Below are 20,100 nucleotides of genomic sequence, written 5' to 3'. Positions count from 1 at the left end.
CAATTTTTTCAAATATGTTTATTTTAATGTATAATTCTATGGCTGGATGTAATAAGGAGTCACGAAAAAATAAAAATAAAAATACAATTCATTTTGATGTTTTGAGCAAAATATAGTAAAAATGTATTTATTTATTTTTAAAAAAATGTATAAATACATTTATTTTTAGGTAAGATAAACATAATAATACAATCAGGCCCGGCCCTAACCAATCATGGCGCCCTAGGCAAGATTTTAGGTGGCGCCCCCCCACATCGGCAGTGAAGTGTATATACTCACAAGAACCCGAATAGCTTTGTCTTTGACCTTTTTTTTTTACTTACAACTATACCTAATATATAAAGGGGTGGAAAAGTGACTATTACCTGCAGGGAAAACATTAGCTAACCAGAAGGCAATAATGTAAACAAAAAACACCTGCTTAAAAGATCTAATACAAATGTCCCTGAGGAATGTAAGGTGGGAGTACTGTAATTACCTAACGTTACATTATTATTTTCCATAACAATTTAGCCCCCTCCACAATATTAACCCGACGTTAAAACAGAACTAGCTATTTATTGATTAGCAATTGCCGAGTCATGTAACATTAGCTTAATGCTAAAAAGCCAGGTTACTATCACATTCTGTAACAGACAAATAATTTCATGTAGGCTAACGTTACCTACCTGCTACCTCTGTCTTTTTCTCGTTTCTCCTCCTCTTCTTTTCTCTTTTTTCTTCCCTGGGCACCTGACAGTTTTCGCCGTTTTGACATCTTGTGTTGATTTTTTGATGTGGTGACGTCCAAAAAGAGTCTTGATACGGGAAGGGAGGGGGCGCACCGGGCGAAGGGGGGGGGCGCGTTATGTTGTAACAAATAATATTTCTGTTATATAGGCTTTACTTTGCATTTTAATTAACGTGGGATTATTTTTTGTATTTAGAAATAATAGTACCAACTTTTTTTTTTTTTTCCTCCAAGATTTGTGGCACTGGCGTGGCGCCCCCTGATGGACGGCGCCCTTAGCATTTGCCTATACGGCCTATGCCACGGGCCAGCCCTGGCCTTTAGCGTCCTCTACAACCTGTCGTCACGTCCGCTTTTCCTCCATTCTAACAGCGTGCCGGCCATACAGGTCACACTGAGGGTGGCTAAATGGAGAATCATGTGCCTCTCAGTCCTTTCCATCGAGGACGTGGAAGACATCTACATATTTGGAACCGTGATCGCGGGGCACCTGCTGATTGGGCTGGGCATTGCTCTGGTGTATCGTCAAATTCGGAAGACGATGGCAGCCACTCAAGGAGCCCAAAGGCTGTTCGTCGCAATGGAAGGTTTGGGCAGGGCTGTGGGATCACAGACTGTGGCGATTTCTGATCTGAATCGCAAGATGGATCACATCATGGAGAAGTTTGCTGAGAAGGAGAATTGAATTGAATTTGAGAAAAACCAGCATGGACAAAAAGAGCAGGCAAGTCATTGTTTTTTTTTTACTGTACGCGGAAAACAACATCCTAATCTACGATTTGACTCCCTCGAATGGCCTTGACGCTATCAGACGCTCGTGTTGGGATTAGAGATGTATCGGCCGATAATATCGGCAGGCCAATATCGGCCGATAAATGCTTTAAAATGTAATATCAGAAATTATCGGTTTCAAAAAGTAAAATTAATGACTTTTTAAAACGGTAAAACACGGGCGTAGGGCAGACTTGTCAATCCCGGATTTCAGTGCCCCTCCCGATAATCTCCAGGGGCAACCATTCTCCCGAATTTCTCCCGATTTCCACCCGGACAACAATATTGGGAGCATGCTTTAAAGGCCCTGCCTTTAGCGTCCTCTACAACCTGTCGTCACGTCCGCTTTTCCTCCATACAAACAGCGTGCCGGCCATACAGGTCACACTGAGGGTGGCTAAATGGAGAATCATGTGCCTCTCAGTCCTTTCCATCGAGGACGTGGAAGACATCTACATATTTGGAACCGTGATCGCGGGGCACCTGCTGATTGGGCTGGGCATTGCTCTGGTGTATCGTCAAATTCGGAAGACGATGGCAGCCACTCAAGGAGCCCAAAGGCTGTTCGTCGCAATGGAAGGTTTGGGCAGGGCTGTGGGATCACAGACTGGCGATTTCTGATCTGAATCGCAAGATGGATCACATCATGGAGAAGTTTGCTGAGAAGGAGAATTGAATTGAATTTGAGAAAAACCAGCATGGACAAATAGAGCAGGCAAGTCATTGTTTTTTTTGACTGTTCGCGGAAAACAACATCCTAATCTACGATTTGACTCCCTCGAATGGCCTTGACGCTATCAGACGCTCGTGTTGGGATTAGAGATGTATCGGCCGATAATATCGGCAGGCCAATATCGGCCGATAAATGCTTTAAAATTTAATATCAGAAATTATCGGTTTCAAAAAGTAAAATGAATGACTTTTTAAAACGGTAAAACACGGACGTAGGGCATACTTGTCAACCCCGGATTTCAGTGCCCCTCCCGATAATCTCCAGGGGCAACCATTCTCCCGAATTTCTCCCGATTTCCACCCGGACAACAATATTGGGAGCATGCTTTAAAGGCACTGCCTTTAGCGTCCTCTACAACCTGTCGTCACGTCCGCTTTTCCTCCAGACTAACAGCGTGCCAGCCATACAGGTCACACTGAGGGTGGCTAAATGGAGAATCATGTGCCTCTCAGTCCTTTCCATCGAGGACGTGGAAGACATCTACATATTTGGAACCGTGATCACGGGGCACCTGCTGATTGGACTTAGCATTGCTCTGGTGTATCGTCAAATACGGAAGACGATGGCAGCCACTCAAGGAGCCCAAAGGCTGTTCGTCGCAATGGAAGGTTTGGGCAGGGCTGTGGGATCACAGACTGTGGCGATTTCTGATCTGAATCGCAAGATGGATCACATCATGGAGAAGTTTGCTGAGAAGGAGAATTGAATTGAACTGAATTGAAACCAGCATGGACAAATAGAGCAGGCAAGTCATTGTTTTTTTTTGACTTCGCGGAAAACAACATCCTAATCTACGATTTGACTCCCTCGAATGGCCTTGACGCTATCAGACGCTCGTGTTGGGATTAGAGATGTATCGGCCGATAATATCGGCAGGCCAATATCGGCCGATAAATGCTTTAAAATGTAATATCAGAAATTATTGGTTTCAAAAAGTAAAATTAATGACTTTTTAAAATGGTAAAACACAGACGTAGGGCATACTTGTCAACCCCGAATGTCAGTGCCCCTCCCGATAATCTTCTGGGGTAACCATTCTCCCGAATTTCTCCTGATTTCCACCCGGACAACAATATTGGGAGCATGCTTTAAAGGCACTGCCTTTAGCGTCCTCTACAACCTGTCGTCACGTCCGCTTTTCCTCCATACAAACAGCGTGCCGGCCATACAGGTCACACTGAGGGTGGCCGTATAAACAACTTTAACACTGTTACAAATATGCGCCACACTGTGAAACCACACCAAACAAGAATGACAAACACATTTCGGGAGAACATCCGCACCGTAACACAACATAAACACAACAGAACAAATACCCAGAATCCCTTGCCGTACTAACTCTTCCGGGACGCTACAATATACAGCCCCGCTACCACCAAACCCCATACTTGCCAACCCTCCCGAATTTTCCGGGAGACTCCCGAAATTCAGCGCCTCTCCCGAAAACCTCCCGGGACAAATATACTCCCGAAAATCTCCCGATTTTCAGCCGGAGCTGGAAGCCACGCCCCCTCCAGCTCCATGCGGACCTGAGTGAGGACAGCCTTTTTTCATGACGGGAGGACAACAGGGTGACAAGAACTAAATCATCCAGACTAGAGATAAATTGTAGTATTATGTTTATTTTACCTAAAAATAAATATATTTATTAATTAAAAAAAAAAAAAAAACTAAATAAATTTTTACTATATTTTGCTAAAAATATCAAAATTAATTGTATTTTTATTTGTATTTTTTCGTGACTCCTTATTACATCCAGCCATATAATTATACATTAAAATAAACATATTTGAAATAATTGATTTTAAATTATCATAATAATTCATTTAAAATGACCATATTTAATTATTAAAATAATTGCTTGTTTATCAACAACTTTAGCATTTTATTCATTACATTTTGAAGCTCTCAGAAGCCAAGTTATGTTATATTCCTTAATATTTATTTATGCAAGTTTGAGGTATCAATTATCTAAACACAGTTTGTTTGCATATTTTCAGGATGTAGATATATATATATATATATATATATATATATATATATATATATATATATATATATATATATATATATATATATTTATATATATATATATATATATATATAAATATATATATATATATATATATATATATATATATATATATATATATATATATATATATATATATATATACATGCATACCTGCCAACTTTTGAAATCAGAAAAACCTAGTAGCCAGGGTCCAGGGGCCACAGGCCCCGGTAGGTCCAGGACAAAGTCCTGGTGGGGGGTTCAGGCTTCGCCCCCCGACGCAAAATGATTATTAACATTCAGACAGGTTAAAATGTTGCTAAAACCATCACTTTTCTATCAGTCACAGTGACTTTTCAAAACAAAAATATTACAGCAAAAATCATATGGGTTGATTGACATGTTTATTCTGTAAGCTAACTTCAATAGTTTGAAATTCTTTTGACAGTTAATGCCAGTTATCCTGTCAACCTTTCACAAGACTTCAATTTGTTAATTGAAAGTATAACCAGTATAAACACTTTTTACAGTAAACAAATGGTAAAACAGTACTAAACAATTCCATTAAAAAAAAAATTGGTGTCATTATTAACTTTCTGTCCAAGCTTGTATAATCTACTGCCTTGTTCAAGTGTAAAAAATATTCTGTGCCTAAAATTCACATTTTTATCACAATTATCATACTGTAAACATGGTAAGCTAACTTCATTAAAATTAATAGTCCTGTCAATAGCATGGAATTACAATTCAAATGTAGTTTTTTTGTAAGCCTTTCAAAAGAATTCAAAATATGAAAAATTAATGAAAATTAATTTAAGCCATCAGACACTTGAAAAGTGGCACATCACATCTCTAATGTAATCATTCTAACTTTTCAACAGAAATAGCACTGCAAAAATATTAAGGACATACTTCTGTATTTTGGTAGTTATGCTGTCAACATTTAACAAGATTTCTTCAACTTGGACTTGAAAGCATAAATAGTATAAACACTTTTAACAGTATAACAGTACTAAACAATTCCAATAGATAACATTGGTGTCATTACCTTTTTGTGGCTAAAATCCGAAAAACGTTGAAAGTTTTCCACTTGTATCGCTAGCAACGGCATTAGACTTGTGTTTTTTTGTCCCAACGTGGTCTTTTACATCGCTAATTCCTCCGTGTCCGATCGAAAAATCTTGTCTGCACAAGGTGCAATTCGCGTAGTTTTCACCCTTTTTGGAACGGATAATTATTCCCGGATAGGCTTTTGAATATTCTTCACGGAATGACTGCAGTTTTCTTTTCGGTTTAAGACTCGTTTGCGATTTTTCTCCGGCTGATTCCATGATCGTTCGCTCGTTTGGAAACAATGGCAACAGGTGCCTCGTGCCTGGCAGCGGTGCTATAAATAGCCTCGCGCATGGCATTCGGAATGGCTCGATAGGAAGTTACGGGAAGCAGTGTCGATTGTCATTGTTGTTACGCGATTTCGTGAATAAAACTTAAAAAAAAAAATATTTTTTTTAATGAATGAAAAACCGTATTTTTTATCACTGCAACCGTAATCCGGAATAGGTTGATGAAAACCGTACTAATTACGGGAAAACCGGAGTAGTTGGCAGGTATGTATATGTATGAAATACTTGACTTGGTGAATTCTAGCTGTCAATATACTCCTCCCCTCTTAACCACGCCCCCAACCACGCCCCGCCCCGCCCCCGACCACGCCCCCACCTCCTGAAATCAGAGGTCTCAAGGTTGGCAAGTATGCCAAACCCCCCCGCCCCCAACCCCTCCCACCTCGACCCCGCCCCCCCCTACCTCAACCCCCTCCATCTTCCAAATTCGGAGGTGTCAAGGTTGGCAAGTATGCTCCAGTTTACTCTGGACTGAAGCTGTGTGCCTTCATTGTTTCTGTAGCTGTTGTTTTGAGGTATGTTTAAAGGGGAACATTATCACCAGACCTATGTAAGCGTCAATATATACCTTGATGTTGCAGAAAAAAGACCATATATTTTTTTAACCGATTTCCGAACTCTAAATGGGTGAATTTTGGCGAATTAAACACCTTTCTAATATTCGCTCGTTGTGACGTCACATCGGGAAGCAATCCGCCATTTTCTCAAACACCAAGTCAAATCAGCTCTGTTATTTTCCGTTTTTTTCGACTGTTTTCCGTACCTTGGAGACATCATGCCTCGTCGGTGTGTTGTCGGAGGGTGTAACAACACCAACAGGGACGGATTCAAGTTGCACCAGTGGCCCAAAGATGCCAAAGTGGCAAGAAATTGGACGAAATTTGTTCAAAATACGAGGGTGTGGGGAAAGCCGACGAAAATGGTCAGTCGTTTGTTCCGCACACTTTACCGACGAAAGCTATGCTACGACAGAGATGGCAAGAATGTGTGGATATCCTGCGACACTCAAAGCAGATGCATTTCCAACCATAAAGTCAAAGAAATCTGCCGCCAGACCCCCATTGAATCTGCCGGAGTGTGTGAGCAATTCAGGGACAAAGGACCTCGGTAGCACGGCAAGCAATGGCGGCAGTTTGTTCCCGCAGACGAGCGAGCTAAACCCCCTATCGACCCTAGCTTCCCTGGCCTGCTGACATCAACTCCAAAACTGGACAGATCAGCTTTCAGGAAAAGAGCGCGGATGAGAGTATGTCTACAGAATATATTAATTGATGAAAATTGGGCTGTCTGCACTCTCAAAGTGCATGTTGTTGCCAAATGTATTTCATATGCTGTAAACCTAGTTCATAGTTGTTAGTTTCCTTTAATGCCAAACAAACACATACCAATCGTTGGTTAGAAGGCGATCGCCGAATTCGTCCACGCTTTCTCCCGTGTCGCTGGCTGTCGTGTCGTTTTCGTCGTTTTCGCTTGCATACGGTTCAAACCGATATGGCTCAATAGCTTCAGTTTCTTCTTCAATTTCGCTTAAGCCGCTGAAATCCTAGTCTGAATCCAAGCTAATGTCGCTATATCTTGCTGTTCTACCCGCCATGTTTGTTTGTGTTGGCATCACTATGTGACGTCACAGGAAAATGGACGGGTGTATATAACGATGGTTAAAATCAGGCACTTTGAAGCTTTTTTTAGGGATGTTGCGTGATGGGTAAAATTTTGAAAAAAAACTTCGGAAAAAAAAATAAGCCACTGGGAACTGATTTTTAATGGTTTTAACCCTTCTGAGGGGGGGGGGGGGGGGGGGGGGGGTGGCGGACCGGTACTTTTCTTAGGCGGTATAGTACCGTATATGATTCATTAGTATCGCGGTACTATACTAATACCCAGGGCCGGCCCGTGGCATAGGCCGTATAGGCAAATGCTATGGGCGCCGTCCATCAGGGGGCGCCACGCCAGTGCCACAAATGTTGGAGAAAAAAAAAGAAGAAAAAAAAGAGTTGGTACTATTATTTCTAAATACAAAAAATAATCCCACGTTAATTAAAATGCAAAGTAAAGCCTATTTAATAGAAATATTATTTGTTACAACATTTCGCCCCCTCCCCCCCCCCCTCTCCCCCCGCACGGTGCGCCCCCTCCCTTCCCGTATCATGACTCTTTTTGGACGTCATCACATCAAAAAATCAACACAAGATGTCAAAACGGCCAAAACTGTCAGGTGCCCAGGGAAGAAAAAAGAGAAAAGAAGAGGAGGAGAAACGAGAAAAGACAGAGGTAGCAGGTAGGTGAGCCGAACATGAAATTATTTGTCTGTTACAGAATGTGATAGTAACCCGGCTTTTTAGCATTAAGCTAATGTCACATGATTCGGCAATTGCTAATCAATAAATAGCTAGTTCTGTTTTAACGTCGGGTTAATATTGTGGAGGGGGCTAAATTGTTATGGAAAATAATAATGTAACGTTAGGTAATTACAGTACTCCCACCTTACATTCCTCAGGGACATTTGTATTAGATCTTTTAAGCAGCTGTTTTTTGTTTACATTGTTATTGCCTTCTGGTTAGCTAATGTTTGCCCTGCAGGTAATAGTCACTTTTCCACCCCTTTATATATTAGGTATAGTTGTAAGTAAAAAAAAAAGGTCAAAGACAAAGCTATTCGGTTTCTTGTGAGTATATACACTTCACTGCCGATGTGGGGGGGCGCCACCTAAAATCTTGCCTAGGGCGCCAGATTGTTTAGGGCCGGGCCTGCTAATACCGGTATACTGTACAACTCTTGTGTGCATCAGTGAGGCCAAAAGGCATAATTAAGTATTCAAAATGACGGATAGGGGTGTTAAAAGAGATCTTCCACTCATCCCACTACATAATTCCTACCAAGTGACAAGCATTGCGCATGTCTAATTTAGTCAGCAGAAGATAAAGAAGCAAATGCCAAATTCATTAGTTTAAAACAATAGCTATTTTTCACAGTTTCACCATTTGTACTTCAATGGTCAATACACAGCCGCAAAGATTTATGATTTTTCTCAACGAAAAAAAGTTGGCCCCCAATAGAGAGGAAGAGGGACGAATGGGACCCGGAAATATAGTCACTTAATACGTACTGTTCTGGCCAGGGGCGTCACTAGCTTTTAAGGACAGGGGGGGCTTTGCCCCCAGGAGATGCACAGGATGCGAGCAAATGTTACGCACGAGCACAAAAGTTCACAAACGGCTACCAAAGACTTAGAAATTATGCATTGTTATTATTATTATTTAAAAAAAATGCACAGGACAAAATTAAATGCTCCCCGGGACGATGGCATTTAACCATTTTTTTTTCTTTTTCTTCTTTTTATGTATTTATTAATTTTACATTTTATATTAAATGCCTTGGTTTTTCCTCCCTCTGAAAATCCTATGAAATGTTTAACAAGCCATCCTATAATAATAAAACAGCTATTAATGTAACAATACAATAAAACAAATATATTTAATGATGTTGTTTTCATTATTTTAACAATAGGCTAATGTATATTACCTTATATAGATTCTACAAGAAACACAAAACTTAAAAAATAAATTATTTACAATTGCACACACAACGTTTTGTGCAGCTTAACTCATTGTAAAGGAAGATAATGTGCTTCGTACACCTGCAGGACCGCAAGCAAGGTCGCAGAGAAAATGCGGACTAGAATTTGAGTGATGTGGCCATTTTCTATATGGACAAGTGGAATGGATTGGATACCGACGCACGAAAAGGGCTCTCTACCTTACGCTACTAAGTGAGGGGAAACTGAGTGAATAATAACAGGTTATATGATTATTTATTTAAACTCATATTTGGGCCACTTTATAATGAATATGTCGGCATTTATTTGTAAAAAAAACAAAAAAAACACCAAATTATTTAGGGGGGCTTAAGAATATTTTAGGGGGACTTGAGCCCCCCTAAAATAGGCCTAACAACGCCAATGGTTCTGGCCCTGACACATCATAGAGTCTAGCCACAGGTAACGCTGCCCCCGGGAGGAGTTGATTGGAACCGTCATAAGGACGCTGTGGGGGAGGGGACTGAGCCCAGTCGTTACTAAATACCTGTTTGAGGTTATGATATTTGGCAGGTACCCCCGACAAATTAATTATCTCATTAACATGGCGAGGCATGGCCGTCGAGGGAAGCGCGGAACGCAAACAATTAGCGTGGCAAACGGTGCTCCAACTCAAAATAGTGGTCCTACCTCAATCAATACTGGAATTATGCAGTTTCAGCCATGGGAGACTTCATACAATCGGTGTAGACTGACATGGAAGGATAAAGAAGCGTATCGCTTCAATGAATTAATCAGAGTATATTTATATAGCCCCTAATCACAAGTGCCTCAAAAGGCTTCACAAACTACAATGACATCCGATGACCTGGAACCTGTGGAGAATTCAAGATTCAAGATTCAAGATGATTTATTGTCAATTGTTAACATGCACAAGACAAATAAGAACTGAAAAGTACATTTTGGGCACAGTCCCACTAAGAGCAGACATAGGTTACAGGGAGACAAGACGAGACCGCCAGTGGAGCAGCCATGTTTACGGCGCTCCTTAAAGGGGAACATTATCACCAGACCTATGTAAGCGTCAATATATACCGTATTTTCCGCACTATAAGGCGCACCTAAAAACCACAAATTTTCTCAAAAGCTGACAGTGCGCCTTATAACCCGGTGCGCTTTATATTTGGATAAATATTAAGATTCATTTTCATAAAGTTTCGGTCTCGCAACTACGGTAAACAGCCGCCATCTTTTTTCCCAGTAGAAGAGGAAGTGCTTCTTCTTCTACGCAAGCAACCGCCAAGGTAAGCACCCGCCCCCATAGAACAGGAAGCGCTTCTTCTTCTACTGTAAGCAACCACGCGCCCGCGTAGAAGAAGAAGAAGCGCGCGAATATTACGTTTCATTTCCTTTGTGTGTTTACATCTGTAAAGACCACAAAATGGCTCCTACTAAGCGACAGGGATCCGGTTCATGAAAAGACGCAATCTCTCCATCCGCACACGGATTACTATTTCACAGCAACTGCCTAAAGACTTTCAAGAAAAGCTGGCTACTTTCCGTGCATATTGTAAAAACAAGATAGCTGAAAAAAAGATCCGGCCAGAGAACATTATCAACATGGACGGACGAGGTTCCACTGACTTTTGATATTCCTGTGAACCGCACTGTGGATACAACGGGAGCACGTACGGTGAATATTCGCACCACAGGGAATGAGAAGTCATCCTTCACTGTGGTTCTAGCTTGCCATGCTAATGGCCAGAAACTTCCACCCATGGTGATATTCAAAAGGAAGACCTTGCCAAAAGAGACCTTTCCAGCCGGCGTCATCATAAAAGCTAACTCGAAGGGATGGATGGATGAAGAAAAGATGAGCGAGTGGTTAAGGTAAGTTTACGCGAAGAGGCCGGGTGGCTTTTTTCACGCAGCTCCGTCCATGTTGATATACGACTCCGTGCGCGCCCACATCACGCTGGTTTTTAATATATTATTAAAGTTTGACTGACCTATCTGACTGTTTTTTTGACATTCCTTTAGCGCAGTTAGATGCGGCTTATAACACGGGGCGGCTTATAGGTGGACAAAGTTTTGAAATATGCTGTTCATTGAAGGCGCCGCTTATAACCCAGGGCGCCTTATGGTGCGGAAAATACGGTACCTTGATGTTGCAGAAAAAAGACCATATATTTTTTTAACCGATTTCCGAACTCTAAATGGGTGAATTTTGGCGAATTAAACGCCTTTCTATTATTCGCTCTCGGAGCGATGACGTCACAACATGACATCACATCGGGAAGCAATCCACCATTTTCTCAAACACCGAGTCAAATAAGCTCTGTTATTTTCCGTTTTTCCGACTGTTTTCCGTACCTTGGAGACATCATGCCTCGTCGGTGGGTTGTCGGAGGGTGTAACAACACCAACAGGGACGGATTCAAGTTGCACCAGTGGCCCAAAGATGCTAAAGTGGCAAGAAATTGGACGTTTGTTCCGCACACTTTACCGACGAAAGCTATGCTACGACAGAGATGGCAAGAATGTGTGGATATCCTGCGACACTCAAAGCAGATGCATTTCCAACGATAAAGTCAAAGAAATCTGCCGCCAGACCCCCATTGAATCTGCCGGAGTGTGTGAGCAATTCAGGGACAAAGGACCTCGGTAGCACGGCAAGCAATGGCGGCAGTTTGTTCCAGCAGACGAGCGAGCTAAACCCCCTGGATGTCTTGGCTCACACTGTCTCTTATGCCACCGAAGATGATCAAGAGAAGAATATCGACCCTAGCTTCCCTGGCCTGCTGACATGAGGTATGTCTACAGAATATACTAATTGATGAATATTGGGCTGTCTGCACTCTCAAAGTGCATGTTGTTGCCAAATGTATTTCATATGCTGTAAACCTAGTTCATAGTTGTTAGTTTCCTTTAATGCCAAACAAACACATACCAATCGTTGGTTAGAAGGCGATCGCCAAATTCGTCCTCGCTTTCTCCCGTGTCGCTGGCTGTCGTGTCGTTTTCGCTTGCATACGGTTCAAACCGATATGGCTCAATAGCTTCAGTTTCTTCTTCAATTTCGTTTTCGCTACCTGCCTCCACACTACAACCATCCGTTTCAATACATGCGTAATCTGTTGAATCGCTTAAGCCGCTGAAATCCGAGTCTGAATCCGAGCTAATGTCGCTATAGCTTGCTGTTTTATGCGCCATGTTTGTTTGTGTTGGCATCACTATGTGACGTCACAGGAAAATGGACGGGTGTATATAACGATGGTTAAAATCAGGCACTTTGAAGCTTTTTTTAGGGATATTGCGTGATGGGTAAAGTTTTGAAAAAAAACTTCGAAAAATAAAATAAGCCACTGGGAACTGATTTTTAATGGTTTTAACCCTTCTGAAATGGTGATAATGTTCCCCTTTTAAAAAAAGGTGGGAAAAAGGTGATATTGGGAAAGGGGGGAAGAGTAAAAAAATATCAGTCAAAGGCTGGACCCACAGGAGGGGGTCCAGACTGAGTCCAAGGGAAAAAAACTCATTTGCAATGCACATATAAACACGTTACATTTAATCACAACAAACTCGCAACAGAGGGAGGGGGAGTTGGAGCAAACAAGCGGTGGTGAAGGCGTGGTTGGGGCGGGGGAGGTGCGTGCATGTATGCCCAATTGTCTTGGGTGTGATGTTGAAATGTTTTTGTGGACTGGGGCCGATCTGAGTTCGACACCAGGTGTTGTTGAGAGAAAGGGACGTCAAAAGCGTCCATCGTTGAGGTGTCCTCGGGGGTGTTTTTCAGAACAGCCTGTTCCTGATAACACAGCGTCAAGGCCATTCGAGGGAGTCAAATCCTAGATTAGGATGTCGTTTTCCGCGAGCAGTCAGAAAAAAAACAATGACTCGCCTGCTCTATTTGTCCATGCTGGTTTTTCTCAAATTCAATTCAATTCTCCTTCTCAGCAAACTTCTCCATGATGTGATCCATCTTGCGATTCAGATCAGAAATCGCCACAGTCTGCGATCCCACAGCCCTGCCCAAACCTTCCATTGTGACGAACAGCCTTTGGGCTCCTTGAGTGGCTGCCATCGTCTTCCGAATTTTGACGATGCACCAGAGCAATGCCCAGCCCAATCAGCAGGTGCCCCGCGATCACAGTTCCAAATAGGTATATGTCGTCCATGTCCTCAATGGAAAGGACTGAGAGGCACATGATTCCCCATTTATCCCAGGAATCTCTCACGTACCCCGCAGCAATGGTTCCATCAGGGCAGCCAGGCTCCCCCGAACCTCTTTTCCTTGTCGAAAAGACTTTGTCAATTGCGTCGAGAGTCCAGCTGATCATATCCGTGTTTGATGTTTAGATTTGAGGACAGCGCAAAGAAAGAGGCTTCAAAAAAGTTCATACAAGAATGCATATATTTTTAAGAGTTATTTCTTTATTCATAGTCATGTTTAAATCAGCTAATGTTTTCCCATGTGTACTCTTTTTGCTTGTATCTTATGTCCGCAAATAAACTATGTGCTTTACCTTGAAGGGTTGGAATGTGGGAGTATAGCATACTCCCTTTTTACCTTATCAGATTAGAACAAAGAGGCTATATTCCTTTCTGGGCAGGGTGGGAGCTGTTTTCGTATTCAATAAGTTGTCTCTTTCCGTTTGGCTTTCAGACCACTTCTGGATGCTGGTATTAGCGCATTTGTAAGGACTGGTCTCCTAAAACTTTAGTAAAACTTGATAATATTCCTATTGTGTCTTGATGGTCCTTCTTACTCAACATATATGTCATCTGAAAGAATTTAGGATTGACCAGTGACTTTAATTCCCTGAGAGGAAGATTGGTCAGACTCAACAAACCACATCCGGGCAAGAAAAAACTCAATCCAATGGGAACAATGACAAACCTTGGGAGAGACCCCAGATGTGGAGTTTTTTCACCGAGTTGCTTTGTATATTTGTTTTATTGTCCAAATTTTAGGTGGTATCCTTGAATAAGTGCCATTGTCTTTCAGGACCAATAATCAACATTTCCATTTTCTTTGCGTTATGATGCAAAAAGTTTTGAACATCCATTGTTTGATTTCATTAAGACATGCCTGGAGATGACTACAATCTGGCATGTTTGTCAGCTTTAGTGGCATCTAACGTTAGGTGTCATTTTAGTATTATGTTTGTCTTTAATTACAGCAGGTGTGTTCATCCTAAACATTTTTAGGACTTTGTTTTTTTGGCCATATGCCACAATAATATCGTACAGTGGCCTTAACATGGGTTATGGGTTATACTTTGTGGAGAGGGAGTGTGATCAGCGCGCTTGCAGGAGTAAAGGTCACCGCCTCTGTCCATGGTGCTGAAAACAGAGCGCCATCAGACGGGGGCGTGGCATGTGCTGACGGCGAGACACAGCTGGCAGATGATTAGATTGCACAGGTGGTACGTGCTAATCTAATCATCTGTTGTCTTTAACAGTGAGCGGCCGAGTGCAGGAGGGAAGGAGGATACGGATGGGACTGAAAAGTCACATTCTATTAGGAGAGAGAACTTTTGTTGATGGAAATCATTAAAACTTTGTTAAACCTGCACGCTTGGATCCGGTGCCGTGTCTGTCAGTGGGACCGCTAGGAAGCGACTTCCACATACTCGTATAGCGCTTGTCTACCTTCAAGGTACTCAAAGCGCTTTGACACTATTTCCACATTCACCCATTCACACACACATTCACACACTGATGGCGGGAGCTGCCATGCAAGGCGCTAACCACGACCCATCAGGAGCAAGAGTGAAGTGTCTTGCTCAAGGACACAACGGACGTGACTAGGTTGGTAGAAGGTGGGGATCGAACCAGGAACCCTCAGGTTCCCCCGTGATAATATCGTATGGGGAGATTTTGAGACCGTTACATCCCTGTTCACTTTTGCGAAGGCGGTCTGAGTAGAGTGATTTGCCCTGAAACTGGACTGAAAGGGTTAACAGAGATCGTTATATGTTCATTTAGCTGGTGTACAACAATTTTTTCAGAGGAATTTAGAGATAAAGGGGAGATGCGATACCGGCAGGTAGTTTAGAAGGAGGTCAAAATCGAGGTTAGGTCTTTTGAACAGAGGATGAATAACCGCTGCAGAGGAGACGTATACGACTGGATGGGTTAATCATCAGGAATCTACTGGCGAGGAGTGAAGGGACTGGAGAGCTGAAATAGTCAGCAGGTAATGGGCATCAGTTGGAACCAGAAGGATTACCATCAGTGGATAATACAAATCTATAATACATCATTATTACACACAAGTGAATGCAAAGCATACTTGGTCAACAGCCATATAGGTCACACTGAGGGTGGCCGTATAAACAACTTTAACACTGTTACAAATATGCGCCACACTGTGAACCCACACCAAACAAGAATATAAAACACATTTCGGGAGAACATCCGCACCGTAACACAACATAAACACAACAGAACAAATACCAAGAACCCCTTGCAGCACTCACTAACATTTCCGGGACGCTACGATATACACCCCCCGCTAACCCTCAACCCCCCCCAACCCCGCCCACCACAACCTCCTCATGCTCTCTCAGGGAGAGCATGTCCCAAATTCCAAGCTGCTGTTTTGAGGCATGTTGAAAAAAATAATGCACTTTGTGACTTCAATAATAAATATGGCAGTGCCATGTTGGCCTTTTTTTCCATAACTTAATTTGATTTATTTTGGAAAACCTTGTTACATTGTTTAATGCATCCAGCGGGGCATCACAACAAAATTAGGCATAATAATGTGTTCATTCCACCACTGTATATATCGGTATCGCTTGATATCGGAATCGGTAATTAAGAGTTGGACAATATCGGAATATCGGATATCAACAAAAAAGACGTTATCCGACATCTCTAATATATATATACAGGTAAAAGCCAGTAAATTAGAATATTTTGAAAAACTTGATTTATTTCAGTAATTGCATTCAAAAGTTGTAACTTCTACATTATATTTATTCATTGCACACAGACTGATGCATTCAAATGTTTATTTCATTTAATTTTCATGATTTGAAGTGGCAACAAATGAAAATCCAAACTTCCGTGTGTCACAAAATTAGAATATTACTTAAGGCTAATACAAAAAAGGGATTTTTAGAAATGTTGGCCAACTGAAAAGTATGAAAATGAAAAATATGAGCATGTACAATACTCAATATTTGGTTGGAGCTCCTTTTGCCTCAATTACTGCGTTAATGCGGCGTGGCATGGAGTCGATGAGTTTCTGGCACTGCTCAGGTGTTATGAGAGCCCAGGTTGCTCTGATAGTGGCCTTCAACTCTTCTGCGTTTTTGGGTCTGGCATTCTGCATCTTCCTTTTCACAATACCCCACAGATTTTCTATGGGGCTAAGGTCAGGGGAGTTGGCGGGCCAATTTAGAACAGAAATACCATGGTCCGTCAACCAGGCACGGGTAGATTTTGCGCTGTGTGCAGGCGCCAAGTCCTGTTGGAACTTGAAATCTCCATCTCCATAGAGCAGGTCAGCAGCAGGAAGCATGAAGTGCTCTAAAACTTGCTGGTAGACGGCTGCGTTGACCCTGGATCTCAGGAAACAGAGTGGACCGACACCAGCAGATGACATGGCACCCCAAACCATCACCCAACCATGCAAATTTTGCATTTCCTTTGGAAATCGAGGTCCCAGAGTCTGGAGGAAGACAGGAGAGGCACAGGATCCACGTTGCCTGAAGTCTAGTGTAAAGTTTCCACCATCAGTGATGGTTTGGGGTGCCATGTCATCTGCTGGGGTATTGTGAAAAGGAAGATGCAGAATGCCAGACCCAAAAACGCAGAAGAGTTGAAGGCCACTATCAGAGCAACCTGGGCTCTCATAACACCTGAGCAGTGCCAGAAACTCATCGACTCCATGCCACGCCGCATTAACGCAGTAATTGAGGCAAAAGGAGCTCCAACCAAGTATTGAGTATTGTACATGCTCAGATTTTTCATTTTCATACTTTTCAGTTGGCCAACATTTCTAAAAATCCCTTTTTTGTATTAGCCTTAAGTAATATTCTAATTTTGTGTCACACGGAATTTTGGATTTTCATTTGTTGCCACTTCAAATCATCAAAATTAAATGAAATAAACATTTGAATGCATCAGTCTGTGTGCAATGAATAAATATAATGTACAAGTTACACCTTTTGAATGCAATTACTGAAATAAATCAAGTTTTTCAAAATATTCTAATTTACTGGCTTTTACCTGTATGTATATATATATATATATATATATATACATATATATATACATATATATATATATATATATATATATATATATATATATGTGTATATAGATAGATAAATAGATAGATATACTGGCCCCCAGACACAGTTTTTTCTCAAAATTTGGCCCCCCGAGTCAAAATAATTGCCCAGGCCTGTCTTGGACGTTCTTCATTTTATTCAAGCAGCTTTGTTATTGAAATTGCACAGCTATATTATTTATATTAACATGTATTATTTCTTTGTTTAACTTACATATTTAAATGACATGAAGCAAATATTTCGCAGTGCTTGGAGCCCCAGTAAAACATCTCTACTTACCCCCACTTTAACTGGCAACATATCAATTGTACTTTATTTACATATTTCACTCAAACAGTGATGCTATTTTGTGGTAATTAGTCAATAGCCATACTAGGGTTGTAAACTAAGGGTTGAAGCAAGTATTTTTTCGACAATTTTTTGAACTACTCAAGCTATTGTTCGGTCACAAGCTACAGTGATGTATAGAATTGCACTGCATAGGTTATTATATTGTTCAAACAACATATCTCTGCTGCTGGTGTGAATTACTACCTTTGTATGGGTAGATTTGATTAACAAACAGTTAAAATATATGCGCATACGATGGCAATTTGGATATGCAACATAATACATTCTAAAAATGAGATTCAGGATCGAACCAGAGCGCAAACACAGGCGGAGACTTCGGAGAGTAACAAACTAATAACGACCACAGTAATCAAAAAGATAGATCAGTGTTTCGCTCTTTATTTTGGTTAAATACAACTAAATGCTGTAATTACGCAAGGAGCTCAATTGGTGTTAAGGTGCTGACTTCATTATCATTTTGATAGATGAGTCTAAATAATCAACACATTAATAATTCATACCAGTTTCATTATGCATGCCTGAACACCTCATCAACCTGGTGCCAGCCCTATAAACAATAGGCGTCTTTTATTAGCACCACGCTCGAGTTTACGCTTGTTAATCTGCAACTTGTATCATTTTATCAAACATTCATTTCGTTGGCGGCCCAAGTGCCTCAGACCAGCAGTCGAGCCACCGCTGTGGTTAATAGCTTTAGCTGCGGCCATCATTAGGGGCCTGCATATTACAAACACAATTAAGTCCCTGTTGGACTCTTTTATTGTTGCGGAGGCGCGTGTGTCTGACAAGAGGAGCCCCACATTCAATACGGCGAGTTATTGGCTCCTCTCTCCCGTGCTTAGGTTTTGTCTCCCAAAGGTGCCTGAGAACCTGGAACACTTTTAATCCTCTCGAGCTTTGCCAGATTGAAGTAATCAAGCCTCTCCAGTGGTACTTATGTCACATGCTCAGGTGGCGATGTACATTGTGCATTGGAGTGGTAAAAGCACCACATTGAGAACGGCTTTTATCTAAAACTGAATGCAAACACTTGCCGAACGACTCACGGTTGTACAATCAAGCCCATCTTGTATTTGGCACCTCTTCTAAACAATAATTGTTCCTCCCAGCAGTTAATTAAGAAAGGCTTGACAATTTACCACATGCGCCCCGACACTCGTCATGTTCACTAATCATACACCATCTCCCAACTCAGCAGTGACCCTGAGGACATACCTACTATCTGTGGGCTTCAGCTACTTTCACACTATTTTACAAACCCCGTTTCCATATGAGTTGGGAATATGTGTTGGATGTAAATACAAACAGAATACAATGATTTGCAAATCCTTTTCAACCCATATCCAGTTGAATATGCTACAAAGACAAGACATTTGATGTTCAAACTCATAAACTTTATTTTTTTTTTTGCAAATAATCATTAACTTAGAATTTCATGGCTGGGAAAGGGCATGTTTACCACTGTGTTACATGGCCTTTCCTTTTAACAACTCTCAGTAAACGATTGGGAACTGAGGAGACACATTTTTGAAGCTTCTCAGGTGGAATTCTTTCCCATTCTTGCTTGATGTACAGCTTAAGTTCTTCAACAGTCCGGGGGTCTCCGTTGTGCTATTTTAGGCTTCATAATGCGCCACACATTTTCAATCTGGACTACAGGCAGGCCAGTTTAGTACCCGCACTCTTTTACTATGAAGCCACGTTGATGTAACACGTGGCTTGGCATCGTCTTGAGTGAAATAAGCAGGGGCGTCCATGGTAACGTTGCTTGGATGGCAACATATGTTGCTCCAAAACCTGTATGTACCTTTCAGCATTAATGGCGCCTTCACAGATGTGTAAGTTACCCATGTCTTGGGCACTAATACACCCCCATACCATCACACATGCTGCCTTTTACACTTTGCACCTATAACAATCCGGATGGTTCTTTTCCTCTTTGGTCCGGAGGACACGACGTCCACAGTTTCCAAAAACAATTTGAAATGTGGACTCGTCAGACCACAGAACACTTTTCCACTTTGTATCAGTCCATCTTAGATGAGCTCAGGCCCAGCGAAGCCGACGGCGTTTCTGGGTGTTGTTGATAAACGTTTTTCGCCTTGCATAGGAGAGTTTTAACTTGCACTTACAGATGTAGTGACCAACTGTAGTTACTGACAGTGGGTTTCTGAAGTGTTCCTGAGCCCATGTGGTGATATCCTTTACACACTGATGTCGCTTGTTGATGCAGTACAGCCTGAGGGACCGAAG

The sequence above is a fragment of the Nerophis lumbriciformis genome, linkage group LG10 (genome assembly GCF_033978685.3).
Source record: "Nerophis lumbriciformis linkage group LG10, RoL_Nlum_v2.1, whole genome shotgun sequence".
Taxonomy (NCBI): domain Eukaryota; kingdom Metazoa; phylum Chordata; class Actinopteri; order Syngnathiformes; family Syngnathidae; genus Nerophis; species Nerophis lumbriciformis.
This window is presented reverse-complemented; position numbering follows the sequence as displayed.